Here is a 16,126-nt window from a genome sequence, read left to right on the forward strand (position 1 = left end):
GCAAATTTTACAAGCTAAGGATATCTCTTTCCCTCTTCTCTCCTAGGTTGTTTACTTACTCATAGTTATGTTTCCATGTGGGAAGTGGCAATTTAATTTAGATTGATAGCTGCTCAGCAGTTGGGGATATGTGTAAAAATAGGATTTGAAGGTAAGCATGTTTTCTGCTCCAAGCCTCCTCCTGAAGCTGAAAACATGACCAGTTTATATTTTGCTATGGTAAGAAAGCCGACCTGTAAGAACAAGTAAATCAACAAAATCCAGGTTAGTTTCTATTTTCTGAGCTCCTGAATGTCTTTAGGTTTAATGTGATATGTACCAAGTAGTCATAAACATCAATACACAATGAGTTTTCTGATATCAGAGTTTTACATCTAACTTCCAGTTCACCACCTATATGCTATCATATCTCAAGTTTTGCTGTTCAAACAGGCCAGTGCAGTGTTTTCTTTCCCCTGGTGCTGTCACTAGCATACTTTGGGTTTAGTAACATAACAGAGTTAAAATGCCAGCCTGCTTGACATGCCGCAGAAAAAAAGGAGGAAAAAAGAAAACTGTAATTACTGAAATCTACCACCAGAGAGAGCTTTTGTCTTGCTAACATTAACAGAAGACGGCAAAAAAGCTGTACTTCATCTAGTGTCATAATGGAAGTTTTCATAAGTATTATATTATTCATCTTTAAGAATCAGGAGGAAAATAATGAATCAAAATCGACAGCACCAGCAGAAAACATAAATGCTGTGTGTGCGTGTATGTGTACACATGAATTTTATATTCATTTTAATTGCACACTTGGTCCTGTGACATCTGTCAGGACACCATAAAACTAGTGTAAATGGGGGCAAACTGGTACTTACTGAATGACTTGTATCTATAAAGGTCCTGACTTGATATCAGTTCCTTGGATTTTAACTTGATCTATTGGCATGGCTGAGAAAGCAAAGGGTGCTTTGAGAAGGGTAGACCTGCACCCAGAGTTGAACTGAGTTGGGGGTTAAGCCCCACATTTCTCCTTTGCTACAAAATTATGTGCGTAATCTTGCTCTGGAAATATGTCTTTTGGTTTCCACCATTAACATGTGACATAATAACAAGATATTTCTTCCATGTACGTGATAACTTCTTTGCGTTTTAAAAATACCCCTATTGATCACTCTGAATTTTTGAAATAGAAAACCTGTCTCTATAAAATGGACACAACTTCAGACAAAATTTTGTTTTTCTTTTTATTTATCTGCTCGGTAGAGCTTGGAGTGTATTTTACCTTATGTCTCATATTGTTTGTGGCAAAAACACCAGCACTGGCTCAGGAAGAACAGCAGGTGGGGCAAAGCTCTGAAGCTGTTTCTGGAACACGTCCTAGCAGATTTGCAGAGTTCCCAGCTTCTGTCCTGGGTCTATGGCATCGCAAATAGGATACCGGTCAAAACAGACATTTGCTGTTGCCCAGCAGCCCCACCAACTTCGTGGTTTCAGATGAAGTAGCCCCCTTTTCACCCTTCCCACATCCAATATCCATTCTCCACTCTTATTGTAAAAGAGTATTTGCAATTTTGAACGTGAATGGCTCCATCTTTGAGTGACCCTCCTGAGATCCACGCAGAAACGTATGGAAACTTTCAGTGAAGTGATGTCTTTCATTCTAATAGGAAGACTTTTCTAGTTCAATCCTTTTGCTTAACTGTCCCTCGCTGGTCCTTCTCACATAAAACTTCAGGGAGTGCAGAGGACTATGCATGTTCGGGCCTGCAAGAAACACTTCTACCTGCAGGTAGAATAATTACAGCTGCCTCTGCTCTCTTCCAGGAACTGTTTGGTTCCAGGAATGTCTGATCTAGGGATTTCTTAGTGTCTTTTAGTTATTATTCATCGTAAAGATCAAGTGTATTCAACATGTTTTTTGCTTTGTTTTGTTTTTTGAATCAGATCAAAGAGCATATCAAGTAGCCGCCAAAGCAACACACATCCTCCAAGTGGGCAGAACACATAACAAAAGTCCACGTGATCTGACCACACATACGTGTGGGTATCCAAGAAGCCCTAAAGGGAAAAAGCATACTACAGGTGGTGAATTATTCTGGCAGGCTGCATCAAGCCAACTTAATTATAGGCTGTCTTTAATGCTATGTTCTGGGATCGTGTGTGTGTGTGTGTGTGTGTGTGTGACTAAATAAATAAATAAGTAACAACACTGACAGCCAACAATTTCTGTGAAGTCCTGAAAAACTAAGCTATTAATTTTGGCTTGGGATTCATATAAAAACCCTACAGAGGTTCCTCCTAGTAGTGGCTGACTGTGCTAAAATATCCTGTTAACGAATTAGACTCTGCTTTATTTTGCTTACTCAGAAAAACATCATGAGAGTAGATGTATTCTAATGTATTTTCAAAAAAATTATTTTAACAGAAATGTAACTTTGGGCATCCTAAATTTATTCTACCCTAATCTTGACCCCAACATGAGCTCTTTATCCATGAGTGTTGTGTTAGCTGCTTGCTGTGAAAGCTGTGGTATTTTACACCCTGACATCAGTTAGGTCAGGCACATTGCTGCACCATTTGATTTACCAGATATGTAATCAGGGCTGATCATATCAGAAATTCAGCAGTGCCTAGTGAGGTTTTAGAGTTGTTAGAATTCAAGATTGCTTTAGTGAAAAGGTGAAAAATTGTTTTAGATAATAGAGGATTTGACCCTGCAAGATATTGAACATCTTTGATAACGTGAAATTCTCCTCTTAGCCACTTTTGTCATTCAGAATTAATGATAATTAGAGAAGACTTTACTCCTGTCAACAGTCTGCCTTCACAGTCTTCTGCAATCTTTCTGATAATTTCATGAAGGGTTCAGCGTATGAGCAAAACAGAAGTCCTCCTTCACTCATGACATTAAGTATGCAGCTGAGAAAGCACATGCCCCAGGGGATCCCTCACTAGGAAAATAGTCAGGATGCCCTTGGACGTGTCAGCAAGTGCCTGTGTTCAGGGCACCTGGGCGTGCAGGTGCTGAAGTCTCCTGAGGTCACCAGGTTCTTTAGTGATGATGTCAGGGTGCCAAACAAAGCCTGTCAAAACCTCAGCAGACTGACTGTCTAACTATTTCTGTGGATGCAGTTCAGAGCTATTGCAATTGCTCTGCAATCTCCAGCTGTAAAGTATGGCAAGGTGTGATACTGGAGAGAAATATTACCCAAGGCATGTCCTCTCCCTCTGCCCAATGTCACATTCTCTCAGGCCAGCCATGCCGTGTTGTCCTTTGAAGCAGTGTTGACTCACAATTGTTTGTCAGACTGCACTACGAATCAGCTCAGGGAACTGATTTCCTTAAAAAATAACCCAGCAAAACACAGCACTGTGGACAGTCGTGCCTACATACCTGCGAAAACCAAAGAGGCTGCACAGGGAAGGAGATGTTGAAAAAAATGGGAAGAAGAGAATCCAGGAAATGCACATAGCCCCGCATGTTAAAATGGGCCTCTATGTAAGCAGCATTATGCCTCTTTACATTGCTTGTTGAAGAGAAGCCAGCACAGTAAGCAAGGTGTGAGCTGGCAGCATATACCTCCTCAGCTGCCCTGTGCTCCAGGCAGGCACAGAGCCTCAGCTGATGAGTGGCACCAGTGCAGCAACTCACTGCTGTTGCCTGCCCTACCTCCCCCACCGTGCCCTGGCTTAGGCATTCCTCTCGCTGCCCCTTTGGCCAGCCAGACCACCACCAAGGCTGCAGCTGGTTTTCTGCCTCTCTAATGAGCGGCTCCCTGAAGGGGCTGGCAAAAGCCAGGGCAAAGTCTCCTGCTGCAGGTAGGCAGGGTACTCTGGTGTTGGTGGCAAGGTACTCTTGGTGGCAAGGATGTGTTCACTTGGCTCAGATGCCAAGGAAGGCACCATGCAGGAGTGGGGTAGCAGGCTTCAACATCTGCCTCACTTGCAAATTCTTGGTTTGCCAAGAGAGTGAGGTATTAGTGGATCAGCATCCTTGTTTGTTGAGGGCTTGCCTGGCTGAGAAAGTATCCTCCATTTGACAGTGGAGAAGAAAAGCCCTGGAAACAACAGAGACTTCAGTTCTCAAGACGTCTTTTCAATTACACTGTCACTCCCAGCGTGTCTGATCTGTCTTGATAGATTTCAACACTTTTCCCTGCCAATGACTCCACCATCATCTCTAACTGTACCTTTGCAGAGTTTATAAAGGGAAAGTGTCACACTAGTCTAGCTGCTCTGCCCTGGTTTTACAAATGCCAGTGCCAGCTTGAGAGTTTACTTCGGATTCTTGAAACAGAGGACTGAAAAAAAAAACCAAACTTTTCTTCCTCTCCTGTCAGTGCTTTAGCCCAAGGCTTCCAATTTCTGCATGTTTGTTAGCTCAAGATATGCCACAAGGTAAAAACTGGATCCAGAGAGCAGTGGTTCAGAATAGAAGTGACATACAGCCTTGTGATATCAAATAGCTGACTCACATCAGAGAGAAAAATAGTAGGAATATTTAGAGCTAATTTCATCAGTTGGTGGGTGCGAGGGGGAGAAGAAGGTTATGAGTTTCTAACTACACGGCAACAGAAGCAGATTTACCTCTTTAAGGTGGTGAAAAAGCCATCCTGTTATGTGCGACCAGGCACTGCACTTGGTTGATGACATTTTGTCCAGCAAACCTGCTTTAAAATTTGCAAAAAGTAAGTAATTGCCACTGGGTCTCAAGCAATTTTGAATTTATCATCGCCAAGACTGTACTGCACAAAGCAACTTCTGTTCATGTTCTGGGCTCCACATTTTCTAAATAAGTCAGCAGAACCCTGCAGTCCATTTCAGAGATTTTCTGGAAGGATTAATCCTCCACAAAGGTGATAAGTAGTGAGTAATGGCATGATTGCATAGCATACAGCTGTAGAGGATCTCAGATGTAAACAAATCAATCTTTGCAATCAAATTCAGTATTGCCACATTTTGTAGTTGAAAAAACAAGAACAAATAGTTTTATGGATTTGCATTGTGTCATCATCCAAAATTCAGTAACATAGCTAGAAAGAGAGTTCACAGTTGAAGACAGCTTCTCAGACCTTCTCTGACCACCTTTGGCTCCAGTGAGCCAAAGGCCAATGAAAGTGCAGTACAGGAGAGGTATTGGACCAAGTCTAGGGAAAGGCCACAAAGATGATTGCTGGTCAAGCCTGAAGCCTGACTTGGGAATTAGAGCTCTGTCAGATTACTCTGAATCTGCCTTTCCCATGAGTGTAAGTAAAGATGTTCGTGTAATAAATGTTCCTGGAAAGATCTGATCAGCAAGAAGAAACTATGACGCAAGAACAAAATATGTTTTTTTTTCTTTTTTTTTTTCCCTATTTTAGTTTAAAAATTAAAAGTGTCTTAAAAACAGCAACAAGGCAATGTAGAAAACACAGGACATGCAGCTATGCTTGCGAAATCAGGTATTCTGGTTTGGCAGAGATAAAGCTAGCAAAGCAGTGCAGTTTGTCTCTTTGTGGTTAGCCAGTGCGAGACGGTCATTGCTGAGATGATCGCATATGTTTTCTTTGTAAGCCTTCCTCCTCCTCCCCCTCATTCCCATGATAGATGGAGCTCATGGGCAATCAGACACTGTCTTATAACATTATTCATGTTTGATCCAGTCTGTGCACCAGCAGGGCAAAGAAACAACATGGATGGTATTGGGGTCTCATTACTGTTAGTAACTTTAGCCTGAGAGTCCACTGGAGTGAGGCTGGTGAAGTCTCACAAAGGTGACTGAGGGACTGGAGCATCTCTTGTTGATAGGGAGAGGCTGGGAGAGCTGGGGTTGTTTGGCCTGGAGCAGAGAAGGTGCAGCAACATCTGATCCACGTGTATAACTATGGCTCTGTTTGCCCTGGCCACCTTCTGACCTCTTTTTTGGGTGACTCCCCTCCTGCAGTCCCCCTTAGCCCTACCTCAACTGCCCATATTCAAGACCAGGTCTGACACAGAGCAGCTGTAAAACCTCAGATCAGATTTCTGTGGAAACAGCCAAGCTGTTAATGTGAGCTGTGCCAGGCCTCAGCTGGGCACCCACCTCTGCACCCACCAGCCAGTGCCTGAGGAGCAGCGTTTGGGCTCAGCCCCAGCCATGCCCGTGCCCATACCCATCCATGCACACCTGACCTTCCCAGCCAGGCCCGGGGCCTGCAGCAGGGCCTGGGGATGGCCAGGCTGTGGCCAGCCCCAGTCACCATCCCTGGCATAGCCCAGCACACCTTGCTGTGACTGGGATGGGGCTGGTCAGGGACAGAAGCACTGCACCTTCTGGGTTGGAAAGAGTGTGTGCCTTGTGGCACTCAGGACTGCAGCACAGGGCTGCAGCCTGGGGAAGCTGGTGGCTGGGAGGGCCTGACAAGGAGGAGCTGGAATAGGAGCCATCATCCAGGTTCGAGGCTGCCACCCCCTAACACTGGTGTTGGTACAAAGCAGTGTCAACTGGTGCCCTGCCAGCTCTTTGAGGACAGAAGTGCAATGAGCTGATGACAGTTTTGGGGTGCTTTACTGAGCATCTGCTAGTCCCAGCCATCTCCAGCTGCTTAGTGCGTCAGGCAGTTGCAGCCTCCTTAGCTTTGCCAGGGTAACAGCCCACATCAGCTAGCCTCTGATGTGTTTGCTTTCTAGATGAGCCAGTTCAATTTTGATGTCATTTAATGCCAGGAATTGTTGCTTTTGTTGCGGGATGGCTGTGAATAGGTTGGGAACAGAAGCTCCCTGTCTGTGGCCAAGGTCTGCTGGGGCAGAAGATCCTGTCACCTTTCCAGGCCAAGCCCTGAGTGCACAGGAGATGCAGCTGACCTACATGACTTCGTGCCTTAGTGCTCCCCAGCCTAACCACACAGCAAACCTCACTCGGATTTCAGCAGGACTCAGCACAGCATGGCCAGCCCTGGCAGCAAGGCTCAGTGTTTGTCTCAGACACCAGCATGGAGAACATGAGCTTTCTCAGAGGCCTGTAAGTCAGCCAGCTTTGGGTGCAGCCTCAGCAGGGTACTGGAAAGCGAATTTCCAAAAAAAGCAAGGTCCCAGGTCTGTTTTTTGTCCTCATGACAATGTAAAAATGCTCTGGAGCTCTTCAGAGCTACTGTCACCAGGATGTGGAAGCAAGAAAGGACATTCTCTAAAGCAGAGACCCAGCATCGAGGAGTTAGTGCCAACAGGATAATGTTTAGCAGCTATGCTAGCAAATGAGGCAGAATGTTACGATTGGGTGAGTTTGAAAATTGTAATGTTAGGCAATACTATTTTCCTTGCTTATATTAAGTAAAATGTAGTTTTGTTTGTTTGTTTTCAAGAGATATTATACAGCTGCAAAGAGTTTTTTTTTAATGAGAATACCTTTGCCCTAGCCACACTTTAAAATAGGTCTGTGATCAGCAAATGAAGCTAAAATTGCCATATAGCCCTACAGAAAATGGCACTGCATGCTGAAGAATTGATGCAACAAAGTTGAAGGCTGACATAAATAACATAAATGATGATTAAGCCGTGAGCTTTCAGCAGGACGAAAAGCTGCATTTCACATATAAATGCGTTCCCTAGGATTTGCCTCTCTGATAACAACATGAAGAGTACCAAAGTTAAATAGACAAAACCTTGAGCTGACCTTCAGTATGAAGGAAAACATACCCACACTGACTTCTGAACCGGGCTTGATGGTATCTTGCTGGAGAGCACACAGCAGCCTGGCTATCACTGCTGGAACTGTTTTAAAGTGCCTTGGCCAGACAAAACATCAAATATACTTGTGATTGAAATTTGATGTTAGCAGAGTGTAGGTGTGATTTATTTATACAAACACTAACTATTACTGAGTACAAATTATCTGCTTTTAGGAGAATACTTTTGTGATCTGCTATTTCCTGTGTGAAAAACCTCATCTGCTAAATGATGTGCAGTTTAAGGTAATAAATACAAAACTAGAACTAACAAGGAGATTACATTAACTATGTCACACAACTAAAATGTTGAATTTAAACATTAGGCACTTGATTTTGATAAATGCAGTTAATTAACAGATTTGTTGTGATCAAATACAACAGAGCAGAAATAAGAAAAAAGACAAAAGCATCTGGCTACCAGTTTTATTTTTTTGGCACTAAAAGACACTATCACATTACTGGCAGTAATAACTGGTCTGCTTTTGCTGTTGGATCAATGTCTTTGACTTGCATGCCAAAAATCAAATTCTTTTGTAAATGCTGTTATTTTAACAAGTACAAAAAAAAACGAGCATAAGTGAACCATGGCTGTTTGCCACAATAAGGAAAACAAGTGGGATTGTTCATGAACAACAGGACAGATCTGCATAACGTCTCTGTGCAAGAGCCAAAGCGCTTCAGCTACTGCTCTGCACGGCTCCGCTGTGGTGTATTTGAGTCCAGAGTCTGAATGTTATGGTGCAACCCTCACCCAACAGAAAAACATGCCCTGTGTAGAGCCTCTTCTCCGTGTCCAGCCTCCTCCTTGGGCAAGGCCACGGCCATGTGGGGTGTGCTGCCTGACACCACGCGGTGACAGCAGCCCCTCCAGGAGGACAGGCCTGGCTGAGTGAGCCAGCATGCCTGCTGCTCTCAATCTGAAGTCTCCAGGTCTAGACAGAGCTATTTCACGTGCAGGAGAGTTAGAGCTTAATGTGGGAGGGATGGGGGCTGGAAAAGACCAGACTTCTCCCAGTCCTGCTCATCTCGCTCCTCTCAGGGGAAAGACTTAGTGGAACTAGCCACAAAGGCAGTTAACGTTGACATGGGCTTGCTGAAGGCCAGCCCACGCTCCCTGGGGATCTGTGCTGACAGCCACTGCTAAGGTTCAATCTAAGATCACCTGCTAGACACTGCAGTGAGGAATCTTGTTAAAATCTTTTAATAAACAAACAAACAAACAAACCTTTGCCTAGTGTTTTGCTTCCCTTTCCTTTGCTTTGCAAATACATAGCATCACAGTACCTTCAAAAATTACTCCTTTCCCTCTCAAGAGTTGATTATGCAGAGACAATATGATTTTTGAGAACCAAGCAGTTTGGTCAGAACTATTGTAAAGAAATGTTTTACAAGTACATATACTAATTAAAAAAAAAAAGTGTTTATTTGCTGCTGGAAAAAAAAAAAACAAACATACGGGATGATTCCATGCTAATGGAGACCAGCTTGACCTGCCTACTGGTTAATATTGTAGGTGAGTGTGTCTTTCCTATGACTGGATTCAGCACTTTTTAAAGCTTTAGGGTGTTGTTTTGTTGTTGTTTTTCTCCCAATAGCTATGAATCCACGAAGAGATGACTTTTTTCAAGCATGTCTTTGAAGAAAGAGGGAAGTCATACTTTTTTTTTGTTTGGGGGGGGTGGGTGGGTGGGGAGGAGGGGATGTTAGGGATGGGAGGGTGGGAAGGAAAAAAAAATAGCTTCAGTCACGGCAAACAGGTATGTTACTTGGCCATTGCTGTGCTCCAATTAATCTGCCTAAAAAGGGAGAATAATGTTAGAAATGCCCTACTGTGCGGAAGTGTGGTCCTTTCAGCCCGGTAGTGTGACCCCACCAGCAGCAAGAGGAGAGGATATTTGGTGAGCTCCCCACGGCGATCAGCACGCTTCCTCTAACCCAGCATCCGCAGGCACGGTACTCACAGATGCCAGCCGGCACTGCCCTGCACACTGCCTTGTGCTGCACATTGGTGGCAGCAGTAATTATCAAAAGATTGTAGCAAATCATCCTATGTTTGCATGACGGAGCTTTTGGACAAAGAATACAGTCCAGCTTATTCTGAGCAGCAGCTGCACCAGCGTTACAGAGGACACTGTTCCTTATCAAAGTCCTTTAAGTCATGATGAGAGAAGAAAAACATTGCATGTTCCCAAGTTGATTGCACATTCGTACTATTATTCCTTCACCTATCTCCATACTGAAAGACCTATCTATCCTTAAATACTGTCACCTGTACAAGAGCCTCATTCCAGACTAGCCACACTAAGAACTTCAAGCAATGGCACTTCAAACAAACCTATAGTTAAACAGAAGTATTGCTATTTTTCAAAAGTGCAGCCCACATTAACATCTATTCACTTTTTAAAAATCACTTTTTAAAAAACATCTTGAGAAAGAAATCCCCTGTTGTTTATTTCAATGCACAACTCTAAACAGAATAATTTGCACTCTATGATCTTTTCATTTGAAAGTCTAGCTGCATTGGATTTGAATTCTAATTGAATTCTAATTAAAAAGCCCACTGGAAGCCACAGACTCCTACCTAAAAAAAAAAAAAACAACTTTAAAACTGTTACAGGGAAAACTGTCTTCCCACAGTATTTTTTAGCTTCAGTAGATTAGCAAAAATCATTGAAAATCAGAAGTGGGAAAGTATTTCTCAATATTTCATCTTTCTTTAGGAGGATTAAGGAAATCCTATCACTTAAAGCCAGCATTTGGCTTCGCAAAATACTTTTCTTTTTTTCCTACTATATTGGGAAGGAAAAAATTAAATCTTAAAAAGAGGAATTATTAGAACTATTCTGCTGAGGAATCTGTACCAAACCAGTGTTGCTAATGAAAAAAGTTAGGCTGCCCTTGGCTGCCTAACCCAATCTTTAACCCTGTTTCTTCACTTATGGGATATAAAGGTCAATGCTTTGCAACAATTACTGTTCTATGTATAATCACGTGCTATATGCAGGGGTATTGTGTATCCTTACCAGAAGCCATTAAATTCTCCTATGTTCTAGACTGACCACAGAACCAACAAGCACATTGATTCCCATGCAGAAAACACAATAAATATTTAAACACTTGCAAATAAGATAAGAGGTATAAAAAAAGTCTTATTTTCTAATTTTAACTACATGATTTATATCATTCGTTTTATGAATATAGCTATGCAGATGCCTGCACTCACTCTTCTCTATACTAATATCAATGAACTAAAACAGCCAAGTGAGAAGTAAAAAAAAAAAAAAAAAAAAAGTAACAAATTGTTTTAGACTGTACCATGCAACTGAGATTGCAAAAGTCACCTCTAACCAATAACCTGTTTCTGCTTGGTCCCTCAGCATTGCAATCTACCTCTGCAATACGGATGAAGATGATGATAAAGATCCTGAAACTGTTGTAACAGAGGTTTACAGACAAGTTGCTCCAGGATCAGTCTTGGTAGGCATTTTGTTACTGCTGAGGATTTTACTCAGAGGCATCTTTATCTGGAGTCAATGAAGCACCCTAGGAATATTTGAGGCTTGGACTGAACTTGCATTAATTACGTTGTTGTGAGTAAAATTACATGCTATAGTGAGGGTGTGTTTCAAATGCTAGGCTAATAGAGAGTACATTTTAAAGAACTGGAAAAGGCAGCATTGGGTCCTGTCAGATTTTAAACCTGCTGAGGAATGATGATCCTACAAAACAGTCCAAATTCTCATGGTGCTTTTGCATCAGATTTATTAAGTACTCTTCTTGTTAATCTCGTTTCTTGTGTGCGACATCCTGAAAAGAAAAGCGTTTAGTGGGACGTACCTCCTGGTAAGTTGGTGTTCCTCTGCCATTCCTTACAGATGGCCAAGGGCAGCTGTGCAAGTTTAACAGAGACTCTGCTGCTGCCGAAGGGCAGCTCAAGTGAAGCATCGCTGGTCCACTTAATGCCCCTTTCTGATGGCATGATGACCTATAGATCCAATGCATTCTGAAAAGGCGACATCACAAGGTTGTCTCGGCAATCCAGCAGGAGCTGCCCTGCTGCTGCTTCAACCCGCAGCAGGAAATCGATCAGAAACGCAGCGCATTGGTCTTGGCTTGACGGGACTGCACTTGGGCATGTGAGCATTGGAACATCTCATGATGTCACCACAGTTGCAGCGGTTAAGGAATGAAGCTTTTTTGCTCACAGCCTTGTGACGACTCCTTGGGAATATCCCAAGCACTGAGCAAAGCTTTCCTTGTGCTTGGGGCACGTGCACACACATGCACGCATGCTCTCTATGTGGATGCTCTGGTGTGACCTTATCCTGCAGACTTTTTTTCCTTCTAAGTGGAACACCTGTAGATGGCTTCATAAAAATCTCCTTGAGTCACAGAACCTTGTAAAGATGGTGAGATTTTTAGCTTTCTATTATATTTTTAGCTGTCAATTTTCTATCAAGTAAAATTAGCAAATATTTATAGAATGATAGAATGGCTCTGGTTGGAAGGGACCTTAAAGACCATCCATGGGCAGGGACACCTCCCACCAGACCAGGTTGCCCAGGGCCCCATCCAGCCTGGCCCGAACACCTTCAGGGATGGGGCATCCACAGCTTCCCTGGGCTGCCTGTTCCGGTGTCATGAGCTACTGGGGCAGAATGAGAGAACAGGACAGATGCACATAGAACTGCATAAGTCTTCCTGTGTTAGGCGATTTTTAAGAACACACACACTTTTCATCAGTGCCAAATGCTATCTTCCTGAAAATAATGCAATTTAAACATTTTCTTTAGCTTGCATGGAGGCTCTTTTTTGTCTTATGATAAACTGCCTGACCTGATCTTCCTTCAGGCACTTCCAGTAGCCAAAGACTATGAAGGAATATTGCCATTTTTTTCCCTCTTTTTAATAATAATAAATAATAATAATAACAACAAAGTTGAAGTTTAACCACATAACTTCAAAAGATAAAGAATGCACAAAAAATGCACGTTAACTCTGCTAGAGTAGGCGCTTGTAGGTACGCTATTGCAAATGAAATATCAAGATTTTTGCTTTTCAGATGCACCAGTAGCACACCTGCTGCACATTTAGTGCCAACTTTAAATTTCACCTTTAGAATATTTTTGTCTCTGTACACAAACAAATTTTAACTTTTTGTAAGAGATCACCTTCACTGCAAACTTGCATGACCCATACATAGCAGTCAGTTTTTTTGTTTGTTTGTTTTCTGAAGTATTTGACCTGTAGCATGGATATGCATATGTGGCATCAAGGACATTTGCTGCGTGCTTAGCTCAGGTTCAGCCAGCATGAAATAATATACCTGCAAGATGTACCTGCAAGATACCTGCAAACTTACTGTGTTTGTTGTACAAATGCAGACAGCTTTTACTAGTTGCGCCAGTGTATTTGGCCAACTGTAGCCCTGCAAATGAGATACACACAACTTAAAGAATAAAGCAATTATTTATTGTTTCTCTCACATGCTTAATGAGCTCCTTGGCTCAGCATCAGCATGACGATGCCCCGGTAAGATACCCAAAGAGTCTGTGCTGACCAGGCAGGCATCACGCGTGGCGGGGGTGGAGGAACGGTGGAGCTGGGAGCAGAGGGGGAGCTGCAGAGCATGGGGACTGCTGAGACTGCACGTCCCCCACAGCCACCGATGCTGCCAGCACCACCAACCTGACCAACCCGACGTGGACTTGGCACCCTTCCTTTCTTCAGGATTTTGTACTTTTTCACATTCATGCCTTACTCTTGAATTGTTTAGCTACCAACGTGTCACCTGTCAACAGCCCTACCTCAGCCTGTAATTTTACCTCTCCTCTGTCTACAAACTTTCTCACAGCTGTTTCACATGGTGGTGAGGTTTTGAGCTTGTGCCTGGGTTAGGCAGCTGTGCTGGGGACCTGTGGAGAGCTGGTGGGTTACTGAGACGGCAAGTTACGTGTTGGAGAGGCAAAGGGGAAATTAGGTTCAGGTATTACAGTCACTGAGAAGTTAACTATAATTTTGAACTTCTTGTGGTTTGTGCTAACAGAAAAAACACGGTGTTTCTCAGGCTTTTCATGTCAATGGAGAAAGTCAGTACAGGCAACCACAAGGAGGTGTCGAAAATGTTTACCTTAGGATGGGCCTGTGGAAAAGAATTCAACACTTACTTACACAACTGTGCTTTCAACTGGCAAATTAACTTGTTCTCACTAATAGAGGAAAACAATCCTTTTAATAAACTTTTAAGCAGATGGTAGATAAACAAGTGACTGCAAGACATTTCTTGCAGGTTTCAGAATTCTCTAGTGATGGGCACTGTATAGGAAATAAATGGAGAAAAAAGCAATAAAATTCTGCCTTTCATTTCACAGTGGGATCCACAATTGACTCACGTTATTATTACACTACCAAACAACAGTAATTTAGCAGCATCTTTGTTTCTTCCCCTCTAGTGCAGAATTTAATCTGCCTACAGAACTACTGCTTCCTGCATTCCTACTTCCCTTTATCCAAATACCCATTCTTAATGTAACATATTCTTATGAAATCAACATGTAAAAATCTTGAACCAAGAGATGCAAAGATTTAATCACTGCAAAACAGATGGATGCTTCCCACAACACAATAAAAAGAACTTTTTATAAAAAACACATTTTTTAGTCTTTGTAAGTTTAACCCCTTTCTTTCTTTAGCTAGAAAATGATGATTTTGAGACATTTTAAAACCACAGCTATCCTGTGGAAGTTTTCTTATGACCCAACTTAATTTGAAAGCTTTAATGCAGTTAATAGAGTTTCCTTAATGTTGCTTCAGATGTACATCACTGACTTTATATTCAGTAAAACCTAGAAAATTAACATTTTATTCATTTTAAAAAACAACAATTGTGGGGAAAGAACAATAAAGCAAGCAATATGTTAATATGAAAATAAATTAACTGATTGCTTTATTATTTTTTCCTCAAAATTAAGTCTCAGTATTTAAATATGTATAAGTCAACCTAAATCTTACAACTGCAAAACCAATTTTATTGTCCTTGCAATCTAATACATATTTACTATATGTAATTTGCATTTCCAATTTTGACATGAACAGTTGCATTATCTAGAAAACGTTATATGGAAGAAATATTTCTAGCAAAAACAAAAAAATCAATTCTGCTCCTAGGGTTTGATTAATTAAAAAGCAGAAACAAGCCCCAACCCCCTGCCCACTTTCTGGAAATGGCTTGTTGGCATGGAAACCAGAGCATGCATTACCATTCGGGGTGCTAACTGAATATCATGCCCAACATGAGAACTCAACCAAGGAAAAAGGGAGAGAGCAATGTTTTCATAATGCAGTTACTGAGTTGGTCCTAAAAAACAAAAAAATTTAAAAAAAAAATCTGCATGGAAATAACAGACTAAGCTCTTAAATGGATCTAACTTTGTGGTCTGCTCTTTTATACTCATACGGATCTCATTTTGATCAAACAAGACTCCTCCTCATTAATTTAATTACTGTCTTACTGAGCCTTAGATCCAGCTGTGTTCTCATTGTTGGGGTCTCCAGGCACTGCAATACAAATAAAGTAACAAAAGGTTTTCAGATTCAGTTTCAGTGAACATTTTTACCAGTAATGCATCCCTTTGTAAAAGGAAAAAACAAAGGAAACAAAAACAAAATGACATTCCCTCCGTCCCCCTCAAAAACAAACAAAAAAACCCACAGTTTTTGCCCTTTACCACTAGGAATTGGCTGGGGAGGAGGAATCAGTAGCAATTCTGCCTGTTTTTAGAGAGCACTTCATGAAGGTTTTATTTATTTATTTATTTATTTTTAAGGTACACCATTTTCCGGGCAGTTTTTGCTACCATTTTCAGTAAGCAATAGTTTGCAGTGCAAATAAAAACCAGTAAATTTTAAGCTGCTAAGACACTCACACTGGCTATTATTTGATAGGTGTTCATAGCCACAAACACCACTTTTGCAAACACCATTGTTTTTTTCCCCTTAGGTAAAGCTTGTTTACCACTCACTCAAAATGCATAACCTTGTGTCTGAATACCCTAAGGATCTACATTTCTTGTAGAGAAACAATTCAAAATTTGAAGCAAGATTTACACCAGATAGATTTCTCAGTGAAAGTCAGGGAAGTCATGAGGAAAGAAATCCCATGCATGTGATGGTGTGAGCACTTTCTTACAGCACTTTATTTTGAACCTGAACACCCAAGAGCACAACCACATCTATCTTCTTGAACTCCTTCGGGGCTACAGAGAAATGATATGCAGCAGCAATTCTAGGTCAGAGCTGCCAGGCAGCTGGGGCACACGCTAACCCCTCTGAACCTGCAGCATTTTCCTCTGGGCTTAAGAAGCAGCAGCGGCAGCTAACCTATAGTTAGGTTTTCTTTTAAGCACATATGCTGGGATTCATTCGGAGAACAAGTCTTACGAGGAGCGGCTGAGGGA

The sequence above is a fragment of the Anser brachyrhynchus genome (assembly GCF_964034855.1).
Source record: "Anser brachyrhynchus genome assembly, chromosome: 1".
In the NCBI taxonomy this organism is placed as follows: Eukaryota; Metazoa; Chordata; class Aves; order Anseriformes; family Anatidae; genus Anser; species Anser brachyrhynchus.